The sequence below is a fragment of the Myxocyprinus asiaticus genome, chromosome 18 (genome assembly GCF_019703515.2).
Source record: "Myxocyprinus asiaticus isolate MX2 ecotype Aquarium Trade chromosome 18, UBuf_Myxa_2, whole genome shotgun sequence".
Taxonomy (NCBI): domain Eukaryota; kingdom Metazoa; phylum Chordata; class Actinopteri; order Cypriniformes; family Catostomidae; genus Myxocyprinus; species Myxocyprinus asiaticus.
The window spans coordinates 44,406,818-44,430,905 of record NC_059361.1 but is presented as its reverse complement, the minus strand read 5'-3'; positions in this window follow the sequence as shown (position 1 = coordinate 44,430,905).

Below are 24,088 nucleotides of genomic sequence, written 5' to 3'. Positions count from 1 at the left end.
CCACAATTTTAGAACCGCAATATCTTTACCTCATAGTGTCTCATCCACTATGCCAAAGTAGCTTTGGGAACAGCTAAACATTTCACAGAAAGCCTTAATTAAGGGCCAAGATATTTAAACAATCCTTTTCATTTTATGATTGCTTTGCCTTTCGCTGATCCAGCGATTCTTTGCCTCTGTCTTGGAACATTTGGTTCATCTGTTGCCCATTAACAAAAAACTTCAGAAAGGAACTTCAGGAGAGATTAAATCTTTTAATCTGGTTGGTGGGGAAAATTGATATGGCCTTTCTTCACCGACCTCCTTTGTTCAGCCACTGTTCCGTTCACAATTTGGAGTCACAGGAGTGGTTGAGGAAGTCAGGCTTAGCTAACCATGGGAGAGGGTGGAGGGGTGGCACTTTGAGAGCTAGAAATCCCATTTGCTTGTATTGACATAGGTGTCCTGCCTCAATCCTGTTATAGGGATTATTGTCTATAGTGATACCATTTCATTAGGCTAAAACACACCCCTACAGGCACTGCAGATCCGGAGTTAAGACTGATGGCATTTTGGTCACACTGCTGACTTGATTGTGAGGGAAAAGTCTGTAAATAGTTTTTTGTGGAATCACTTGTGTAGTTGAGAGCGCCCCTGGATCAATACCAATGCTGACTGGATAGAGACACACATAAACTGACAGAGGAAATCCTTTTAGGGTTATCTCAATTACACTAAACGGTGTACTTAATTATGATCCTCAACACTACAGATGCTTCATTCTGAGTGGATTGTTCACCCATATGTAATAGAAATGTGTTCTAGTAAAATGTATGCTTTTTGATTTGTATTTATTTATTTTTTTTTTAGATTAATGACAGCATTCCAATAGAGTGTACCTGAAGAATCTTAACCTGCAGGCAGCTTTAGCATCACTGCTATTCTTTTCTAATCAGCAATCAATGCAACATTGATCAAACTAGGCCAGTGTCTTTGAAAACAGTGCTTGTTAAATGTAAAGTGTGTAAAACACTTTTATGTTAAAATACTTTCCCTATCTGTCACTCACTCGACGTTGTGTCGATGTAGTGACACTAGGGGTCACTCTTGGGAGCCCGAGACACCTCTGGTCTTTGATAAAAGGCCATTGAAAATTGGCGAGTGGTATTTGCATGCCACTCCCCTGGACATACGGGTATAAAAGGAGCTGGTATGCAACCACTCATTCAGATTTTCTCTTCGGAGCCGAACGGTCATGCTCATTGAGCTGAATACTACTGTTCATTCACCTCTGCTGGATCTGACGGCGCATTTCAGTGGCTTCTCCCTCCTCTGCACTGGTGCACTGCAGAGAACGCCCCTGGGCGCTTCGGCAGAAAAACAAGAGAGTATATTTTCTGAAAGAGCTTTTCCTCCTCTAAAAGAGTATATATTTCTCTAAAAGAGCGGCACACACGGAACGTCTTTTTAAAGACGCGTCTTTCTAAAGATGCCTTTCCGATTGTGTGTTATTCCTGGTTGCGGTTATTATCTCTCAACTTCGGATGGTCATGATCGCTGCCTTTCGTGTCTGGGTGCGACTCACACGGAGGCAGCGTTCGTGCATGGGTCTTGTACTCATTACGAGAACATGTCCATGGCAATGATGTGGTCACGGCTTACCTTCGTAAGAAAGCAAGCCACCCCAGAGGCTCCCCGCCTCGGTCCTTCTACCTACCAGCACGGCTAGCACTGGGGGCGATTTGGGGACCCCAATGGGATTGTCTCCGCCGGGTATCCCGCCGCGGACCTCCCATTCCCCAGCACGCTCGTCTGCCCCAATCGGGCTTCCGAATGAGTTCGCCGGCTCTCACGGTGAGTCTGGCTTCTTGTTCGGAGCCCACGAAGATGATGAGCTCTCGAGCGCAGCATCGGAGAGCGGGCTTGTCCAGTTGGACGTAGAAGCCTCAACTGGGTTTCCACCTTTGGGGACGATTGCCCAGTCACAGGCCGATGCTGAAATGATGGACATGCTTTCCCGGGCAGCCGCGAGCGTCGGGTTAGAGTGGAACCCCCTGCTCGCAGCTCAAAGCAGCCACGCCCCGCTCCAGTGCCATTCTTCCCAGAAGTGCACGAGGAGCTGACGAAGTCGTGGGAGGCACATTTTACTGCCCGGCCCCGATTCCGCAGTTCCCCCACTCTCACTACCCTTGATGGCGGGGCGGCCAGGGGCTATACGGCGATTCCCCCGGTGGATAAGGCGCTTGCGGCGCACCTATACCTGCAGAGCGCCGCCACCTGGCGCGGACGCCCAAAGCTCCCGTCCAAGCCCTGTAGGCTCACATCGTCCCTGACGGCTAAAGCCTACAGCGCTGCTGGACAAGACGCCTCTGCCCTGCACGCTATGGCTCTCCTGCAGGTCCACCAAGCCAAGGCGTTGAAAGAACTGCATGAGGGTAGTTCCGCTCCAGATTTGATGCAGGACCTCGCTCTCCGAGCGACAAAGGTCACGGCGCGGTCTCTCGGGCGGATGATGGCCACACTAGTGGTCCAGGAGCGCCACCTGTGGCTCAACCTGGTCGAGATGGGCGAGGCCGACAAGACACGGTTCCTTGCTGCCCCCATTTCCCAGGTGGGCCTATTCGGCGACACCGTCGAGGACTTTGCCCAGCAGTTCTCGGCGGTGAAGCAGCAGACGGAGGCAATCCGGCACATCCTGCCCCGGCACGGCTCAAGATCCCGCACCCCGTCTGCTCGTCGCCAAGGGCGTCCCCCTACAGTGACTGCACCGGCTCCGCCGCAGCCCGCCCCTTCGGCCCGGCCCCGGCGTGGAGACCACCGCAGGAAGCAGACGCCACCCGTCTCACAGCCAGCACCTAAGAACCCACGGAGGTCCTCAAAGCGCCCCTGAGACAGGCGACCCAGGGATGAGGGAACCCACTCACGTGGAGCTGGTAAAAAGACCACTCCATCCCCCGGTGGAGGGCCGGGTGGAAAATCTTTTGTTGCCTTTTTGTTTGATTTCGCCGCATGCCCAAGTGGCTGCAGTACCCAACAGTTCAGCAAAAGAGCAGCTTCCTTCCTCCCTGGGTCACATCCCCCGGTGTGTACGGTCGTCACCACGACTACCGTCCACGGGTTTTTTCTTGCAGGATTGGCGCTCAAGCGGTGGCCTTTCTGCCCCTGAGTGCCCAGCTGTGGCACACAGCCACCCCCGATGTGGCAGTCTCCATGGGTTATGAGGACAGGCCTCTTCCGCCCCATCCCAGGCTGTTCCGGGGGTGGTCACAAGGAGCCAGGTAAGTGCTTCGATGTCCCTAGACTCAGCATGGCCACGACGTGGTGTGGCACCTCGAGCTCCGCCCCGCCGCGAGGCCCCACCTGCCGGTACGTCCTACGACATTGTCCCCTTCGTCCCCCTTGCACGGAACTTGGACGCGTGGCTCGCGCTTTCCAATCTGTTGCGATGGCTGATCCAGACCGTCCGACTCGGCTAGGTGATTCAGTTCACAAGGCGCCAGCCCAGGTTAAGCGGTATTCACTTCACCTTGGTCAAGAGCGAAAATGCTGCCACCTTGCACACGGAGATCGCTACCCTCCTAAGGAAAGGCGCAATAGAACCTGTCCCTCCAGCCGAGATGAAGAAAGGGTTTTACAGCCCCTACTTCATCGCACCAATAAAAAGGCGGTGGGTTGCGGCCAATCTTGGACCTGCGAGTACTGAACCGGGCTTTACACAGACTCCCATTCAAGATGCTGACGCAAAGACGCATTCTAGCGAGCGTCCGGCATCAAGATTGGTTCGCGGTGGTAGACCTGAAGGATGCGTACTTCCACGTCTTGATCCTTCCTCGACACAGACCCTTCCTGCGGTTTGCGTTCGAGGGTCAGGTGTATCAGTACAAAGTCCTCCCTTTTGGCCTGTCCCTGTCTGCTCGCATCTTTACGAAAGTCGCAGAGGCTGCCCTTGCCCTGTTAAAAGAGGTGGGCATTCGCATTCTCAACTATCTCGACGACTGGCTAACCCTAGTTCACTCTCGAGACATGTTGTGCACACACAGGGACCTGGTTCTCTCACACCTCAGCCGACTAGGGCTTCGGGTCAACTGGGAAAAGAGCAAGCTCCTCCCGGTTCAAAGCATCTCTTTTCTCGGTTTGGAGTTGGACTCAGTCTCCTTGATGGCGCGCCTTACAAACGAGCGCACCCAGTCGGTGCTGGCCTGTTTGAAGGTGTTCAAACAGAAAACAGCGGTTCCACTGAAACTGTTTCGGAGGCTCCTGGGGCATATGGCGTCCTCGGCGGTGGCCACCCCGCTTGGGTTGATGCATATGAGGCAGCTTCAGCACTGGCTCCAGACTCGAGTCCCGAGATGGGCATGGCGCCACAGGACACATCGCGTGGCAATCACGTCGGTCTGTCACCGTCTTTTCAGCCCTTGGATCGACCTCTCGTTTCTACGGGCAGGTGTTCCTTTAGAACTGGTCTCCAGGCGCGTTGTGGTCATGACAGACGCCTCCAAAATGGGCTGGGGCGCTGTTTGCAATGGGCACGCAGCCGCCGGCCTCTGGATGGGTCCGCGACTGCATTGGCACATCAACTGCCTCGAGTTGTTGGCAATTCTGCTCGCCCTGCGGAGGTTCTGGCCGTTGATCCAGGGCAAGCACGTGTTAGTTTGGACAGACAACACGGCAACAGTAGCATATGGCAAACTCCAAGGCGGTCTGCGCTCTCATTGTATGTCACAACTCGCCCGCCGTCTCCTCCTCTGGAGTCAGCAGCACTTCAAGTCGCTGCGAGCCACTCACATCCCGGGTGACCTCAACACTACAGCGGACACACTGTCACGGCAGGTTACCCTAAGGGGAGAGTGGAGACTCCACCCTCAGGTGGTCCAGCTGATTTGGAGTTGATCCGGATGGGCACAGGTGGACCTGTTTGCCTCCCAAGAATCCTCCCACTGCCCACTCTGGTACGCCCTCACCGAGGCGTAGACGTGCTGGCACACAGCTGGCCCCCTGGCCTACGCAAATATGCACTTCCCCCAGTGAGCCTGCTTGCACAGACCCTGTGCAAGGTCAGGGAGGACGAGGAGCAGGTCATCCTGGTAGCACCCTACTGGCCCACCCAGACATGGTTCTCGGACCTCACGCTCCTCGCGACAGCTCCCCCCTGGCAAATTCCACTGAGGAAGGACCTTCTTTCTCAGGGACGGGGCACCCTCTGGCACCCGTGCCCAGACCTCTGGAATCTCCATATCTGGCCCCTGGACGGGACCTGCGGTGGTAGACATGATCACTCAGGCTAGGGCCCCCTCTACGAGGCGCCTGTATGCCTTTAAGTGGCGTCTGTTCGCTAAGTGGTGTTCTTCCAGACACGAAGACCTCCAGAGATGCGCAGTCAGATCAATGCTTTACTTCCTGCAGGAAAGGATAGAAGGGAGGCTGTCCCACTCCACCTTGAAGGTGTATGTTGCCGCCATAGCAGCACACCATGACGAAGTCGACGGTAAGTCCTTAGGGAAGCACGACCTGATCATCAGGTTCCTAAGAGGCACCAGGAGGCTGAATCCCTCCAGACCGTGACTCGTTCCCTCATGGGACCTCTCTGTAGTTCTTCAGGGTCTACAGAGAGCCCTCTTTGAGCCTTTGCAGTCAGCCGAGCTTAAGGCACTCTCCTTGAAGACTGCCCTCCTGACTGCGCTCACTTCCATCAAGAGGGTAGGTGACCTGCAAGCGTTCTCTGTCAGTGAAACGTGCCTGGAGTTTGGTCCGGGTTACTCTCACGTGATCCTGAGACCCCAAATGGGCTATGTGCCCAAGGTTCCCACCACCCCTTTTAGGGACCAGGTGGTGAACCTGCAAGCATTGCCCCAGGAGGAGGCAGACCCAGCCCTGTAGTCGCTGTGTCCGGTGCGCGCTTTACATATCTATTTGGATTGCACGCAGAGCTTTAGAATCTCTGAGCAGCTCTTTGTCTGCTTTGGTGCACAGCGGAAAGGAAGTGCTGTCTCCAAGCAAAGGATCGCACACTGGCTCATTGACGCCATAACTATGGCATATATCGCCCAGGACATGCCGCCCCCGGTAGGGCTACAAGCCCATTCTACCAGGGGTGTAGCGGCTTCTTGGGCCCTGGCCAGGGGTGCCTCTCTAACAGACATTTGCAAAGCAGTGGCTGGGCAACACCCAACACCTTTGCAAGGTTCTACAACCTCCAGGTGGAACCAGTTTTGTCCCAAGTAGTGGCACGCAATACAAGCGGATAAGCCCGGGATAGCCAGCCGGGTGTATCGCTTGCACATAGCGCCTTCCACCTTCTTTTGAGCTGAAGACATGTGCCATTAATTCCCAGTAGTGTTCACAAGTTTGTTCCCTGGTTGACTTCCTCCGATCCCTGTGGCAGTCGAGTTTTCAGAGAGATTTGCTGCCGGCCCAGTACACGTGCTAACTAAGAGTCCTGTTCTGGGGTAGGTACTCCACATGTGGCGGTTCCCTGTAAGGCTAACCCCATGTGATATATATCTTCCGCTAATTAGTTTCCCTGTTGGCAAACTGCATCTTCCTTGGGCAGAGCCCCTCTTCCCCAGTCTCCATGTTTGTAGTAACTCCTCCCCCATTGGGCAGGATCTACCTTGAAGACTCTCCACATGGTTGGAAAGACCATGTGACGTATCCTTCAACTTAAATATCCCCCCCTCTCTTTGGGCGAGGTGTGGTCTCCGCTGTGTCTTCCCCTTGGGAGGGACACCCCCCAACTAGACCTGGTGGCCCAGTCGGATAATCCCCCTTCTTTTTTAGGGAGTGGAGAAAAGAGCAGGGGAAAAGAGGCCATGACTGGGTTAAGCCTGTCTCTATCCTTTGGGTAGTCAACTTGTCCCCAAAAAGGGCCGTTCGACACTCATAACTATGTTGGGGGAGGTTACGTGTCGACCTGGTGTGTTGGCTATGAGGCACACAGTAGTCTGCCCACCACACACCGCCAGTTCATGTAACACAGTTCAGCCAATTGTGGCGTTTCGTATAGGGACCCCTAGTGTCACTACATCGACACAACGTCGAGTGAGTGACAGACAGGGAACGTCATGGTTACTTGTGTAACCTCTGTTCCCTGATGGAGGGAAGGAGACGTTGTGTCCCTCCTGCCACAACGCTGAACTACCCGCTGAAATGGCTGGACCTTATATCGGCTCCTCAGCATAAAACCTGAATGAGTGGTTGCATACCAGCTCCTTTTATACCCGTATGTCCGGAGGAGTGGCATGCAAATACCACTCGCCAATTTTCATTGGCCTTTTATCAAAGACCAGAGGTGTCTCGGGCTCCCAAAGTGACCCCTAGTGTCACTACATCGACACAACATCTCGTTCCCTCCATCAGGGAATGGAGGTTACACAAGTAACCATGACGTACTCCTTTCCCAGCTTCATATGCAGAGTCCAACCTTGTTTCTTCTAATTACTTTACTATACCTTCATTTTTGTAAAATGATTTTAACGTGGCTCATTGTATGAACCGTTTGCATTTCATAACCAACTACTTTTTTAAATATGATCAAACAGCGTAATAGCTTAACTCATAGAGAATTGTACTTGTGATGCAAAGTCCTGAAGAGCATGCAGATCGACACCTGAGCCGAAAGTGTCATAGAAGCTCCACAAAATGATGTGGTTGCTTCAGCAATTGCGTTTTCAATCTCAAATTATCTTTTTTTTTTTTTTTTTTTACACTTTCAGTTAGGTTTTGATTTAAGGTTTAGGGTAGGAATGTAGGTAGAACATTTAACCTACTTTTAGTGCCACACAGTGGACACTTCACCTCAGAACTGCCGTGATATGCGTAATGAACCACATAATATCATTTTGCAAATATGTCGCCACTGTCGCATAATTTTCATGAGATCAGGCTGGCAGAGTCTACTATATCTATATGTACTGTATACGCATGTCTTTGTTTTTTAAAATGTTTACTCGTAATTTGCTGATTACCATTTTTCCAACGTGAACATGTAAATGAATTTTTGGAAATTAAGTCTTAACCAGGTTGGCATGTAAATATGGTCTCTGACTGTGAGACATAATACCGTAAATAACATAAATACAGTAAGTTGTGTGACAACCTGACACATGGAAGTGTGTCATTAGATCAGGTTTTAATTGGATTAAGGGCAAGCAAACAGCCCCTCAGGACATCGTTAATATCGCGCTGCACATGGCGTTCTCCACTTCTCCCTTTATTTACATAGAGGCAGACAATGTCATGTTTTGTAACTATAATCTATAATCTTTGACAAAGAGCCTTTGACTTGAAGTAGTATATAGGAGTGTAACAATCCATCGATCTGGATTTATCCATCAATCAAATCACCAACTATATGATGTCATCGATTAAACGAGTCAGCAATGATGTGTATTTTTTTTAAGATTTACTTTTATTTTGAAATTTTCTTGCTAGCCACATCCTTTTGCATTTCCGTCAGGCAATGCAGCAACCTTATGATATTCATCTCACTTTATAAGCACTAAATCTGCTTCTCATGTTGTACATGGATGTGCGTGGAGTGATTGAAGCCTGAAGTTGCGCTCTGCACTATCCTTGTGCACGCGTCAACAGGGCTGCGAGCTGTGGTGACAGGATAGTGCAGAGCCGATCACATGCTCGATATTGTGGCGCATGCAACACATTTGAATTTTACATGAGAATTTTCTATTTAAAGCGCTATGGAGCAATTCAACCAATTAAAACGGCTAAACACCCCTGACATCCTACAGCACTGACTAGGGAAAGAGAAAACACTGCCCTGCACCAACATCAATTACAAGACTTTTCACATCTTCACATCAACAGCATACTAATATTTATCACAGTAAACTGTAACAGAATCTTTCAATACAACTGTGGAATACTGAATACTGTAGAGATGACAAATTGTCACTGTATTGTGTACCTCATTCCATGAGGCAATAAGCTGTCATCAAACAATTGATGATCACATGTATGTGACTTTATTTTTTATAATATTTATTCTTCTGCTTAAAATGTTTTCAATAACTGAAGTAGCCTATCTTATTTTGTTGTGGAAGTCCCAACGTTGATACTGGATTTGCACTTTTCAGAGCTCATTAAAATATTCAAATTATATTTTGGTTGCATTTGTGAGATAATAAATATAATTGATTGTGTAAAATAGGAACAATATATCGTAATATCGATCACAAGCCCTTGAATTGAATCAAAATCATATCGTTACAGACTTTGAGGAATCGGCAAGCATCGGATCGCTGGCTAAGAGAATTGATATAAGATTGTATCGTGATGAAACTGCTGATTTAGTAGTATAATAGTTAACAAAAATATTATAGTATTGAATGCTTATTAACAGTGTAAGATTAAAGGTATAATATATGCCTTTGCATGCATAAATCTGATATATGGCCATTAAAGGGGTCATGAAACAGAGAATCAAATTTTCCTTGATATTTAGACATATAAGAGGTAACTGTATTATAAAAAACATACTGTAAATTTTAGAACTCAAAACTTCCTCCCCAGTCTAAAAAGAGTATATATAATTGCCACCTTGCTGAAATGTCTCGCTTTGAAATCTGTCTGTACATGACATCATGAAACATTGCTCATTTGCCTTTACACATCCCACAACATGCATCATCGCACCCTTGGCCCTGCCTCCTGGTGCACAGTTCGAGAGAGGAGGCCTTGTGTGGTTAACCATTCCTAACAACACCAAAGGGGACCCATCTGTACTATTTTGAATTATTTTGTATATTAACATGAACTACACAGACTTTTTGACTGCTGCCATTTATCTTGCCGCTTTTAAATGAATCGTTGCCAAGTTCTAACTCTGAAAGGCAATTCTATGTGTCCTTGTTAGGAGATGATCAACGTTATTCGCTTCACCTGTGAGTGGTCATAATGTTTTGACTCATCAGTGTATGCAAACATACTAAGATGGGCGTCTTTGACCATATTGATGTGTTTCCAGCGATATGCTCCTCAGTGCAGGATGATTTTGAATGTATGTGCATCTAGTTTCACCGCCCTGGACTATGTGTGTGCATTTTTTTCGGCTCATATCGGCGTTGATCGCTTGTGAACCAGACATAATACGATTCAAACTTTGCAAAGGAACTGTTATTGAAGGACGGGGCAGTTAAAAACACTTGGACCCGATAAAAAATATAAGTAAATCATTTCATTCATGAATATTTCAAATATCATGACTATTTGATAGTTTATGGTTGTGCTATTGTGTGTTATTGTGCTTGAGATGAACATTTTAATTATTTGTTTAATTACTGTGGATGCTGGCTGAAGATCACGACGCCGAGGAGCTGCTGAATCTTGTGGTACTGGAGCAGTTTATCGCCTGGTTACTAGAAGGGACAGTGGAGTGGGTCCAGTAAAACCGACCAGCGTTGCTGGACGAGGCGGTCCAGCTGGCTGAGTACCATATGACGGCATATCCAGGGGCTAGCGAGCCCTCTTCTCTCTCTCTCTCTCTCTCTCTCTCTCTCTCTCTCTCTCTCTCTCTCTCTCTCTCTTCCCTCCCACTCATCCTGTTTCTGTTCTCTGGAAATGGGGAATTCCTTTACCAAAACCCATTCCCCAGTCCCTTGGGCCATTCCCCGGTCCCTTGGCTTTCACTAACCATTACAGTCATCATTCAATTTTGGGAACAAAAGCATAGCGTCGAGGCTGCGGTTAGTCCCCACCTCACCCATCCACTAATCTTGGGTACGAATTGGCCAGCATTTATCACTTCATTGAGGGACTCAAAAATGTATTTGTGTGGATGAGTCCTGTAACATAGTGTCTCGGTGTGTGGTTTGCGATTCACTGGCTGGGAAGGTGGAGCCGGGGCCATCTACGTCAACTCCACATCATGATGACGTAAGGAAGGGGGAAGTCTCGGCTTCCTCAACCCTTAGGGGATTCCCTGCTGGGGATTTCCCTCTGGAGCAGACACGAGACAAGACCCTTAGGCTTTGTAAAACCCTTTGATCAAGTGAAAGTGATTGATGGCCAGCGCCTCCGGCCAGACATTGCACATGCATATCCATATTTTTCAATTATCAAGGATCGGTTGTATCGAGTGATGCAGGCCGCTTAGACAAAGGAAGGTACAACCCAATTGTTAGTACCGAAGAGCTGTCGGGAAATGTTATTCCAGACAACTCGTTATAATCCAATGGCGGCTCACGTAGGGCAGGAAAAAACACTGAACCATCTAATGGCCCATTTCTGTTGGCCAGTTACTCACGGGGATGTTCGCAGATGGTGTGCGGCATGCTGTGAATTTCAGCTGGTGAATCTACCGACCACCCCAAGAACGCCATTGTGCCCACTTCCGTTGATCGAGGTCCCCTTTGAAAGAATTGTTATGGACCTCGTCGGGCCATTAGAGCAGACGGCACACAGGCATCGCTTTGTGTTGGTTCTGGTGAACTAGGCAACGCGATATCCGGAAGCAGTGCCTCTACGCAACATCTCAGCACGTAGTGTTGTGGAGGCACTCTTCAGGAGTGGGGATTCTGAAAGAAATACTCACTGATCAAGGCACAATGTTTATGTCACACACACTACGCGAACTGTACGAATTATTGGGGATTAAATCGATTCGGACTAGCGTTTATCACCCCCAAATGGACAGCTTGGTCGAACGATTTAAAAAATGTGATTTCTATATGTCCGTGCACGAAGATGCTCGAAACTGGGACAAGTGAGTTCGAGAGGTCCAGCATGCCTCCACGGGGTTCTCCCCATTTGAAACGGTGCGCTCGACGTCCTACAGGAAAATTGGGAGGAGGGACCTTAAAATAGCAAAAATGAAATTCAATACAGTCTTGACCTGAGAGCAAAACTCCACATATTGGGGCAATTAACACAGGAGAATTTGCTCCAGGCTCAAGAACGTAGAAGCTGGCAGTATAATAGGGGTACTTGGCTACAGGAATTTGCACCGGGAGATAAAGTTCTCGTATTAGTCCCCACATCGAGCTCTAAATTACTCGCCAAGTGGCAAAGGCCCTTTGAGGTCACATGGTGAGTTGGGGAAATTGATTATGAGGTTAAACTAACAGATAGAGGCGGAGCACGTCAGATTTATCACCTCAGTCTCCTAAAACCATGGAGAGAGGAGGTCCCCATGACTTTGGTGATGGTGGTTCTGGAGAGGGAGGAGCTCGGACCAGAGGTGAACTTAAAAGCCAATGATCGAGTCGCCCCGGTCACTTGCGGAGACCACCTCTCACTGTCACGTCACAGAGGTTGCCAGGTTGCAAGGAGAATTCTCCAACGTGTTCTCACTTCTTCCCGGTGGTACGAATCTCATAGAGCACCATATCAAAACTTCCCCAGGGGTAGTGGTACACAGACGTCCCTACCAATTACCTGAACACAAAAAAGAAGTGGTTCGGGAAGAATTAAAGGCCATGCTGGATATGGGGATAATAGAAGAATCCCACAGTGACTGGGCCAGCCCGGTGGTGTTGGTTCTGCTGAGTGACGGCTCGGTCTGGTTCTTTGTGGATTATAGAAAAGTCAATGCGGTGTCTAAATTTGATGCATACCCGATGCCTCAGATTGATGAACTGCTCAATTAGGCGTTAGGCGTGGCTCGCTTTAATTCGACACTGGATTTGACAAAGGGATATTTGCAGATCCCCTTAACTCCCGTGTCCTGTGAAAAAACTGCATTTTCCACACTGTTTGGCTGACACCAATTTGTCACCCTTCCTTTCAGTTTGTTCAGAGCCCCGGCTACATTTCAGCAGCTCATGGACAGAATCCTCAGACCCACGCCGCTTACAGATGGCTCCCCGGCCTGAGTCGGGCGATGGGGGTATGTGGTGATGGGAGTGTGGCCGAGCGACGTCTGTGGAGAGCGAGGCCAAGAGAGAGAGTAAGTGCTGTAAGGTTTGACACCCGTGGGGAATCACCTCTAACAGCTGTTTTGTGTTTGCAGTGAGAATGCAGAGGGATTTAAAAGGGCAATCCAGACTACCGGAGGGGATAGAGAGATGCACAGAAAAGCAAAAATTTGTGTCTTAATAAATTTACAATGGATTGTTTGCCCGGTTCTCACTCAAACCTGTCAAAAAGGTCCAGTTCTGACGCTCATGTGCCCATTGTAAGCACTTTCGACGGTGGACAGGGGTCATCATGGGCAGTCTGACTAGTCTGCGGCTACACAGCCCCATACGCAGCAGGGTGCGATGCACTGTGTGTTGTGACACATTACTCCCGTAACCATCATTAAAATTTTCTGTGACTTGTGCCACAGTAGATCTTCTGTCGGTTCGGACCAGACGGGATAGCCATCGTTGCCCTCGCACATCGATGAGCCTTGGGCGCCAAACACCCTATCGCCGGTTTGTGGTTTGTCCTTCCTCGGACCACTGTCAGTAGGTACTCACCACTGCTGACTGGGAGCACCCCACAAGCCTTGTCGTTTCAGAGATGCTCTGACTCAGTCATCTGGCCATAACAAATTGGAACTTGTCAAAGTCACTCAGGTCTTTACTCCTGCCCATTTCTCCTGCATTCAACACGTTGACTACGAGAACTGATTGTTCCCTTACCATCTAATCTACCCAGACCTTGACATGTGGCCTTGTTAGGAGATGATCAACATTATTTGCCTCACCTGTGAGTGGTCATAATGTTTTGGCTAATTGGTGTATCTGCATACATTTGAAAATTGTTATATTTAATTTATGCATACATTGCAATATTTGGTAAGTAGTAATTTCGAACAATATGAACTCAAACACTCATACAATACTTTTATTTTTGGCATCAGAGCCAATTAGCACATTTCAAATCTTACATAAACCAGTTTCTCTTTTTCCCATGAAAGCAAAAATGCACTTATTATGTTTCTTTTCAGAATGATGTGTCCATTTCCCATGACAGCACAGAAGATGCATTGCTCTTCTGATTTAAACACATGTAAAGAGAAGGGTGATGCCTCCGATTCACATTTCCTATTGATTTAAAAAATGAAAAGCTCATTACACAAACAGTAACACAGAGACACGCACAGAAGAAAAAAAAGCTAACCTTTGCATAAATCCTTTAATTGAATTTTCAGAGCCCGTGGTCTTATGTTTACTTTTTAATTAAATCCATTGCGCCTTTTTTTCTTTAAGTGTTGGAGTTTAATTTGCATGCAATGAAGTTGGTCCTGTCCCAGATAAAGTGCCTTTGATTCTTATTAAAGCACACATTTGGGTTCAACCAGCACTAACGGGGTAAAAATTAAGCGTGCTCATAGCGCATACCCTCATTGTCTGAACGATAGGATTAAGAAGAGGGCAAAAACCATAGGAGGGGTGAGACAGGGAGTGTGAAAATTAATTGACAAATGCAATTTTGCATAAAGTAATACAGAATTTGAGGCTTATTTTCTTCATTTAAATTACACATTTATGTTTCTTATCAAATAAAAAAATAAATAAAAAAATTGTATCTACCTTATCATAAGACACCTTTTAGCTTGAGATACTGTACATATGATTAGTGTATAATTAGGTCAGTGATGTTATCGGGCATCAGTAGTCTGATTCCTACTAATTGATCAGCTTTTGTGTCTGTTTAGGATGGAGCAGATTGGTCTGTCCTGAGGAAATACATAACACACTGGGTGTTTTTTTCATTATGTTCTACAAATAAAACACTATGAGAGCTCATCAGTGTGGAAGTTTGTTTTCTTTTCATCTAATTGTGAAGTCTGCACGTGTGTTTGTGGGTGTGTATGAAAGCAAGAAAAAGGAATTCGTAGTAATTTAGCTTGTAATAGTTAGTTCTTAAAGTAATAGTTCACCCCAAAATGAAAATTCGGTCATCATTTCCTTACCCTCATGTCTTTTCTACGGAGCCCCTTAGAGGACAGGGCGGGAATTTGTTTTCTGAAATAGTGCTGCATGCCCTCGCAATAGTTTGCGTTCCCTCGTAATAGTTTGTGTTCCATCGCAATAGTTTGTGTTCCCTCACAATAAGTTTTGCATGCCCTCGCAATAGTTTTCCATTACCTCGCAATACATTTACCATGGTTTTACTACAGTAACCACATTTTAACCATGACATTTGTAGTGAAACCATAATAATAATATAGGAAAAAGAAAACAATGATAATAAAAATCATAATTTTGTTGGTATCATGGTTTTATTATGTACAGTAAATACCATAGTGGTTTTACTATAGTAATATTGTGGTAACATTTTAAAATAAGTTTCCATTTGTTAACATTAGTAAAAAACATTAGTTAACATTAACCAAGATTAATAAATGCTATAAAAGTATTATTAATTGTTAGTTCATGTTAATTTCAACATACGATTGATTTGGATAAAAAGTTGGATATGTTTACATTAGTTAATGTTCTATGAACTAACATTAACAATGAAAATGTTATTTTTATTAACTAACATTAAAAAAGATTAATAAGTACTGTTAGAAATATTTCTTTCATTGTTAGTTAATGATACCTAATGCATTTACTACTGATAACAAATGTAATCTTATAATAAAGTACTACCAATAGACTGTAGTAACCATAGTTTTTGGCGGAAAACACGTTTTTTCTATAGTAATATTGTACCATGATTGTTTTAGGCTAACCATTTGTTTTAATTATTATTATTCTTTTATATATATATATATATATATATATATATATATATATATATATATATATATATATATATATATATTTTTTTTTTTTTTTTTTTTGATGGAAACCATGGTTTTACTATAGTAATATTGTAGTAACTATGAAAAGTAAGTTAAGTAACCATGTTTCTTTTTTTTTGTTTTTGGAAACCATGGTTTTAATAGTGTACTGTATCCACCCGTTTTACTACAGATTAACCATGGTTAATCTTGTGATTACTATATTTTTACTACAAATACCAAGTATTTGCCATTTAATCTACCCAAAACTATTGCAAGGGCATGCCAAACTATTGCGAGGGAATGCAAAACTATTGCGAGGGCATGCCAAACTATTGCGAGGGGACGCAAAATTATTGCAAGGGCACGCAAAACTATTGTGAAGGAACGCAAAACTATTGCAAGGCAGTGGCGAATTCTCAGGGCCAGCAAAGCCCTTCTCTGCTGGCCTAACATGCCAAATAAATAAATATTTTTCATCCTTTCATTCTCAATCACCTTTTTGACAATCTATTTTTAATTGCTTTCCACTCTTAATTAATCTACAAACAAATAGAGAAAAACAAAAAGTTTATCTAGTCAGAATTTATTCCTTGATGCTTACATGTGAAGTGTGACAACTGTTTCACAAATCACATGCCCAAAGCCAAGCTCGTTAGCCGAAGCAGCACGTGAGTTTGAGCTCCACCCTGTCAGGCCTTCAGAATTTCCACAGAATCCCTCAACAGTGCAAATGAATGCGCATCTAATGTCAGATTGTCAGATTCATCAGCCAATCAGATTAATTTATTTGTTCTTGGTGGGCGTGATCTTTAGGATATGTGCCGGTCGAGGCCTTCTAGCTGGACTTGAGTGATGCAATCACGCTTTAAGTGACGTAATTTGAAAGCGAAGAGCACGAGATCTTGCTGACGAGTCGACTGTCATTACTGCCATTATCGCCATTGAGAAAGAGATCCTTATGGATTTACAAACCTGAGATGTTCTGCATGACCGTGTGATTGCTTAATTTATTAAACAGGAAATGAGGACTGATTTTCACTTCAAGTAAATTGGTAAGTGCTTTTTGCATTGTTAGAACAACATCAGGAGTTTTCTAAGTGTAAATTAGGCTGCTTGAGCCTTCAGTGTCGGATCAAGTTTTGAAAAGTAACCGTGTCCATTCAACTCGGAAAGTCGGATTTGACAACTTCCTACTAGGAAAAGTGCAATGGATTGCATCTTGAAGTCAGAATTACAACTTGTAGGCTCGTGCAGAAATTCTCAACTCTGATTTCGCCGAGATGCAGTGGCATGATGTCACACAAACATGTGGACACTCAGGGAGATATACAAAGTAAGTGATAAACATTCACTTTATTAAGTAATATCGATCAATGAGTTCATTTCCACTTTACATGATATTAAAGCTTGTTTAACAAACGCCTGCAGAAACAGGTGTATAAAACATTATAATCTCTTTTGATAATCATACATCTGAAGCACAAATGCTAGCGCTGCAGCACTGTTTATCAGTTGGGTTGCTAGGAGACATCTCTAATGAGAGTCAAACCCCTGCTAAGCTAACGAAAGCATTGCAGTTCCGAATATCGGGGAATGGAATGCATTTATGGTCGGAGATATCAAGTAGGAATATCCCATATCCAATTTGAATGGAACGCAGCATAACCGTGTACCCTGACGAAATTTATTGCAAGCAACATTTAAATCGCAAATATTATTAAACAGATTTTCCAGGTATTATAGACCTCCTTGGTAGATTCATATGAAAAATTATGATTTTTGAATGTCTGTTCAGGAGACAGTCATGCTGCAGTTAAAATTAAGCTTGCTTGAGCATTAAGTGTCCTTTCAAGTTCTGGCTTTCATGTGTGGACGTGTTTTAAAATGTCAGTTGGTATTATTAATTAGCTGCAACATAATGTATGATGCCCAAAGGCATAGGGTCTTATTCATTGTGAAACTGTGTTTTCTTAATGGCATGAAGCACACTGAAGACCTAGACTTTTAATGCACGGCCCGCCACTGTTGCGAGGGAACGCAAAACTATTGTGAGGGCATGCCAAACTATTGCGAGGGCACGCAAAACTATTGCGAGGGAACGCAAAATTATTGCGAGGGAACATAAAACTATTGCGAGGGCATGCCAAATTATTGCAAGGGCTTACAAAACTATTGTGAGGGCACGCAAAATTATTGTGAGGGCATGAAAATATTGCAAGGGAACACAAAACTATTGAGAGGGCACGCAAAACTATTGCAAGGAGCTCCGTACTTTTCATACTTGTATGAATTTATCTTTTTTTATTGACCACAGGTGTCAAGTTATGAGAAAAAAAAAAAAAAAACACACCATAAAAGTAATCCATAAGATTCTATGCTATATTCCAAGTCTTCTAAAGACATATGATAGCTTTTTGTGAAGAACAGACTGAAATTTAAGTAGTTCCACTTAACAAAAAAAATTATTACTGAGAATTTTTCTCTTATGTTCCGGGGGGGCTGGGTAGCTCAGCAAGTAAAGACACTGACTACCACCCTGGAGTTGTGAGTTCGAATCCAGTGCATGCTGAGTGACTCTGGCCAGGTCTCCTAAGCAACCAAATTGGCCTAGGGAGGGTAGAGTCACATGGGGTAACCTCCTCATGGTCGTAATAATGTGGTTCGCTCTCGGTGGGGTGCGTGGTGAGTTGTGCATGGATGCCTCCACACGCACTATGTCTCTTTAGTAATGCGCTCAACAAGCCACATGATAAGATGCGCAGATTGACATTCTCAGACAGGAGGCAACTGAGATTCCTCCTCCACCACCCAGATTGAGACGTCACTACGCCACCATGAGGACTTAGTGGGAATTGGGCATTCCAAATTGGGGAGAAAAAGGGGAGTACAAAAAAAAAAATCTTGTTTTCAGAGAAATAATAAAAAAAATAAATAGTAGGGTTTATGCTTACAACAAGGAAAAATTTTACAACAAACTTTAAAACAAGGAATGCTTATGCTTCCAACATGAAAGTGGCATTTTGGTGTCAGCGGTGTCAAACCATGTGTGACTTGTTGACGTACCATATTATAATCTGAATGTGAATGAGAATTCAGAGCTTCAGTGAAGTGCAAAATTATCAGTGAATAATTGCTTGAATTCTAGTCTGTTTATCACACAAGCTATCGTATGGCTTTAGAAGACTTGAAATATAGTGCACACAAGGGCATAGATTTGGATTGAACATTTGAGCTCGACAGCCATGGTCACTAGGAACTGTCATTGTATGGACAAGAGCTGCTTGAAGATTGTTAAAAATGTTCTCCTTTTACGTTTAATGGAAGAAAAAAAAATCATATGGTTTGGAACAGACACAGACAAACAGTGTATGCACTGTGCAAAACTAAATAGTGACATATTTATTTGCATTGCTTTAGTGCCAGATTTTGTGATTGTTCATTTCAGGAATGAAAGGATAGACCCACTAGAGTGCTTTAGACTGCGCTCGGTTTATACATGCATTACTTAGAGTGGTTCCCTTTTTCTTACTTCCTCTCCCTCTTTTTTCCCTCTGCATCCCTCTTTCAGCAGGGCTTATATGCAGGTTGTGGAAAATCAATAGGAATTAACCTGTGACCCTCTCCACATACTTATTCCGCGGCCCTCGGCAGCCCACCTGATATTTCATCAGTTTTCGGCCCAAACGCTGAGACTTACTCAATAGTGCACAAAGCCCTAATTAATTTCAAACACAGAGCGGTCAGACTGGAGGGAAAGGATGCTGAAGAGGAAGAAAGACCATATGAAAGGATGTTTGTTCATGTGCTGGGGAGACAGAACAAAATCATTTTCTCAATCTTTCACTCGTTTTCCAGTAAAAGTATCAAAACATCTTATAGAGTTTATAAAGAGGTTCATTAATGACTAAAGTAATTTATAAATGCATTATAAATCACTAATATTTGGTTATAACAATGTATAAAAAAGGTCTTTCCAAATAGTGAGCCAAACATTTGACCTCAGGCTTTATAACACTGTATGATATATGCTGTGAATAAGCATGAAGAGCTGAAAAGTGTATTTAAAGTGGACTTTAGGTAACTAGAAATAGGTAAATTGGGACAGCACTATTCTTTTGACATCAGCGTGACAAAGAAAGTGACAACACAAGTGAGTCAGGACATTACAGAAATTAATATAAACAAAAAATGGACTGTAGCAAAATTACATAATCCCTCCTTTTAATGTCACTACATTAATTATTTTTGCTGCATTGTGATATAATTAATGAATTTGGGAATTAATGTGTAATTAATATAAATAAGTATAAATAAGTGTAATTATTAAGCATTTATAACATGTAGGTTAAAATGTTCACTATTTGGCAAGTATTGCATGAAAGTTGCCCTTTTTTTAACTGCATATCAATGATTTATAATGCATTTGCAAATGACTTAGTCATTCATTGAACCCATTTATAAACTCTTAACAAATAAAACATTAATGTGAAAGATTACCAATAATTTTACTTGAGAAGCAAAATTTTGTTAGATTTTAAGATTTTTTTTCACAGAATATATATATTGAATTACATTTTATACATTTTTATTAGAGCTGTCAGAATTAACGCGTTAACACATACAATCTAAGTAAATAAAAGAATCTCTGCACATACACAACAATGCTTCCATGATAAAATTATGGAGAAAGAACCCCCTTAATGCTATTTCATGTACAAAATAAGCCCAGATGGGACTTGTGAATTACCACAGAAGCACATCAAGTCTTAACTATTACCAAAACGTAGAATGACATGTTTTTGTCAGCAAGTGCTATTCATATGTAGTTCAAAGCGCCGCTGGCGTTGGCGCCCTGACGCAAATCTTGAATGTTTCTTCAGGACTGCTGTAACAAAGTGGATACTCACAGTCTACCGGCAGATTAATATTGTGGAGGAGGAGAGTTTAAGAGATTTAATGCCCATTACAATGAATATGCAATCTATGTGGAGACTAGTTCTTTCAATTAGTCAAACTCCCACTTAGACTTTGGGAAACATTTAATGAATTTTTAGAACTTGAATTGCTATTTGAGTGCATTTCTATCTTTATACTGTGGAAGGTTTTAATGAATGCACTTTGACAGGAAAAGAAGAACATATTTCAGCATTTTCAAAATCCGCGATTAATCGAGATTAACTACAAAAAATTATGAGATTATTCACGATTAAAAATTATTCGACTGAATATTTTTATATTATATTTATATTGAGAATATTTATATTCCTATTCGTTCAAATTGTTTTATTTTTTCTTGTTTTTAAATATAAACCTTGGAAAATCTATTCATGCTTAAAACAAGAAAAAAATAATAATTCAAAAACAAAATTTAAAGGGATCAGAAAACAAGTCTTAATATCTCATGCAAGTTTGCTTTTGTAAATGCATCTTGTTTTAAGGCTATATATATATATATATATATATATATATATATATATATATATATATATATTTGTTTGTTTTTTTTTTTTTACTGGAAAAGAAGACAAAAATAGTGATTAAAAAATATTTTTGCAGTGAAGAGCGGTTCAGGCTGCGTGAGATATTTGTTTTTGCATGACTGGTGTGAGATTTGTCTCATATTCACTTTGTGCATGCGCGCACACACACCCACACACACACACACACCCATGGGGATGCATCTTGGTGTCCTGTCCTCTTGTTTGGATTAATCTGCTAACACTTCAGTAATGTCTGTTCAGAATTTACTGTCCTTTGTATTGACACAGAGCTGTCTTTACTTCCCCTCCGGCCTTCACAATACTCCTTGTCTTGTGTGTGTGTGTGTGTGTGTGTGTGTCGGTTTTCGTGGTTTACGAGGAATTTTTTTTAGGTTACAAACTAGTAATTATGAGGGTATTATGCTATAAATGTGGTTTATGAGGACAACCCTAGTGTTTTTAAATGCCAAAAGGTTTCTATGAGAGTTAGTTTTAGGGGTACGTGTAGGGTTAGGGGATAGAATATATACAGTAGTTTGTACAGTATAAATATCATTATGTCTATGGAGAGTCTTCATATTGATAGGAGTACCAACATGTGTGTGTGTGTGTGTGTGTGTGTGTGTGTGTTGATCACAATGGAATTGCCCTAACAAAAGTTTTGTACAAAGGGCACTAAACTCACATATGGTAACAAATATCCATACTACATTTAGAGCGTGTACAAACTGCAAAATTCTGGCAGCGGATCATCGAAATTATTGTTCCGTGTGTGCATAAAATACTGTGATGATTGACACAGTGATGACCACAGAAAGGTTTTGATGTCTTGGGACATCAAACATTGAACATGGATGCCAACAATTTAAGTTGTTTGGTGTTGATTAAACTGAACGTGTTAATGCATTCAGTTCCAAGAAAAAAAAAAAAAAAAGCCATTGCCTAAACTGCAAAATTCCTTTAGTGAATCAGGCACTAAACCAGCATAGACAGTGTGTGCAAATATTCAGCAGATTTACCAGCCACAATTCATTCTGAGTGAATCCCCCCTGAGTGTACAAAACTGGATTAAGCACTCAGAAAAGGAGTAGCAACCATTTTTGTGTTTATATACATTTCCTTTTTCCATCAGCTATTTAAAATTAATTGTCACTTGTGTAAATTCAAAGTATTAACAATCGTCATGCGTGTATGATCGGGTCAGGGTGACAGACACGTCCCATTCCAGCAACGCCTTGAGCGCTACTTGTGCAGCTAAAGGTAATGCTATTACAGCTAGAACACATCCGTTTACATAATGCCATTTGTAATTGCGCTTGGCCAGGCATGGCAGAGTGACTTTTACAAGGCTATACATTTTGCACGCCCACCTGCAAATGGCTCCGTATCTTAGCCTCAGGGCCCCTGCGCTGCTCAGGTAATAAAACTAAAAAGCTCCCACGATGCCTGGAGGGGATGTTCATGTTGTGCAAATATTAGCATAAGGGAATTGTCTTTTCTGCAGCGTAAACAAGCTATGAAACATGGCTAATGTCCTGTAATTCACTGTGCTGCAATTCCAGTGGCAGCTGCTCCTGTCCTCCTCGCTGTGTGTTAAATGATTGATCAAAGAGCACGCAGCCTGTGACCCTCCTTCAGACATCAGTCTCCGACCGGCCCAGGCTCCAGACGATAGAGCGGGAATTAAAAATTAAAACATTCTTAAAGGAAGGGTTTTGTGGAGGTTCTCCAGGCACTGAGCCACTAAACCGTTAGCTGGGCTGAGGAGAGCGAGAGATGGAAAGACAGAGGCGCCATCTTCAACATGACATCTACCCTTTAGAATTGGGCACCACAGAGAGGAAGTCAATGTCTACTCTCAGGACACTTGGAAAAAGAGTTTAGTGATCAAAACAGCTGTACTTTTGAAGCAGTAATAATTACAGTGTTCATGCCACACTTAATCCACATCCACACTAATATCTATTCGTTTGAAAATAGATTGATTTCTCTACGATTACGCCTCTCATCCACATTAGAACAGGGTTTTACTCCCCTGAAATAGGGAACAATTTTTCAAATGAAAACTACATTAGTGTCGATGTGGCCTTAATGTGTAATTACTGATGGTATTTGTATTTGCAACTCATCCCAAACTGTTTGTGCTACAGGCTTGAATTATACCTCAAATCATGTTGAGTAGAAGTGTGCTATTACTTTTCTAAGCGATTAAACTTATGGTTTTCATATGGGAGGCAATAAAACGGGGGAAAAAAATCCCACAGATCTACAAAGGACGGACCCGAGCCATATCTATGGACAAGAACATCATAAAGGCTAAAGGCTTGGCTCTTTTGACTTGGGCCAATAAGCAACCACTTAGTAACCACCCAAAACACACTACTAACACTCATGCAACCATCCTGAACACCCTACAACCACCCAGAACACCTTGGCAACCTCTAACAGTGCTCCAGAAACTATCTAGAACACCCTAGAAAACATTTAAGAGTGCCCTTGTAACAGCATAGCAACTTCCCAGCAACCAGTTAGAACTGTAACTCTAGCAACAAGCTAAAAAACAAACAAAAAACACCTTAGCATCACAATATTGAGTTTTGCATGGGCGAATGCTAGGACAAAAATCCAGTGATATGTATCGTGGAAATGAAAAATGGATTTTGATATAATATGTAGAGTTAGCTTTATTACTTTCTCTCAGTTTTGACCAACTATGGTATATCTATGGTGTTGATGTCAAAGTGTAATTAGCTAGCAAATTGGATTTACAGGTTATAGAGTTGCCAAAAGTTATCGTGAGTATTTTAAAGTGTTCAGGGTATGTCATAACAACTGGAAGCAGAGCGGGGAGATTTTAAAACAAGAGTACTTAATTCATAAATCCACAAGATCATACCTTCACGCTGTGGACAAACAGATAAGCCTCTGTGCTCATGAAACTCCAAGAGACAAC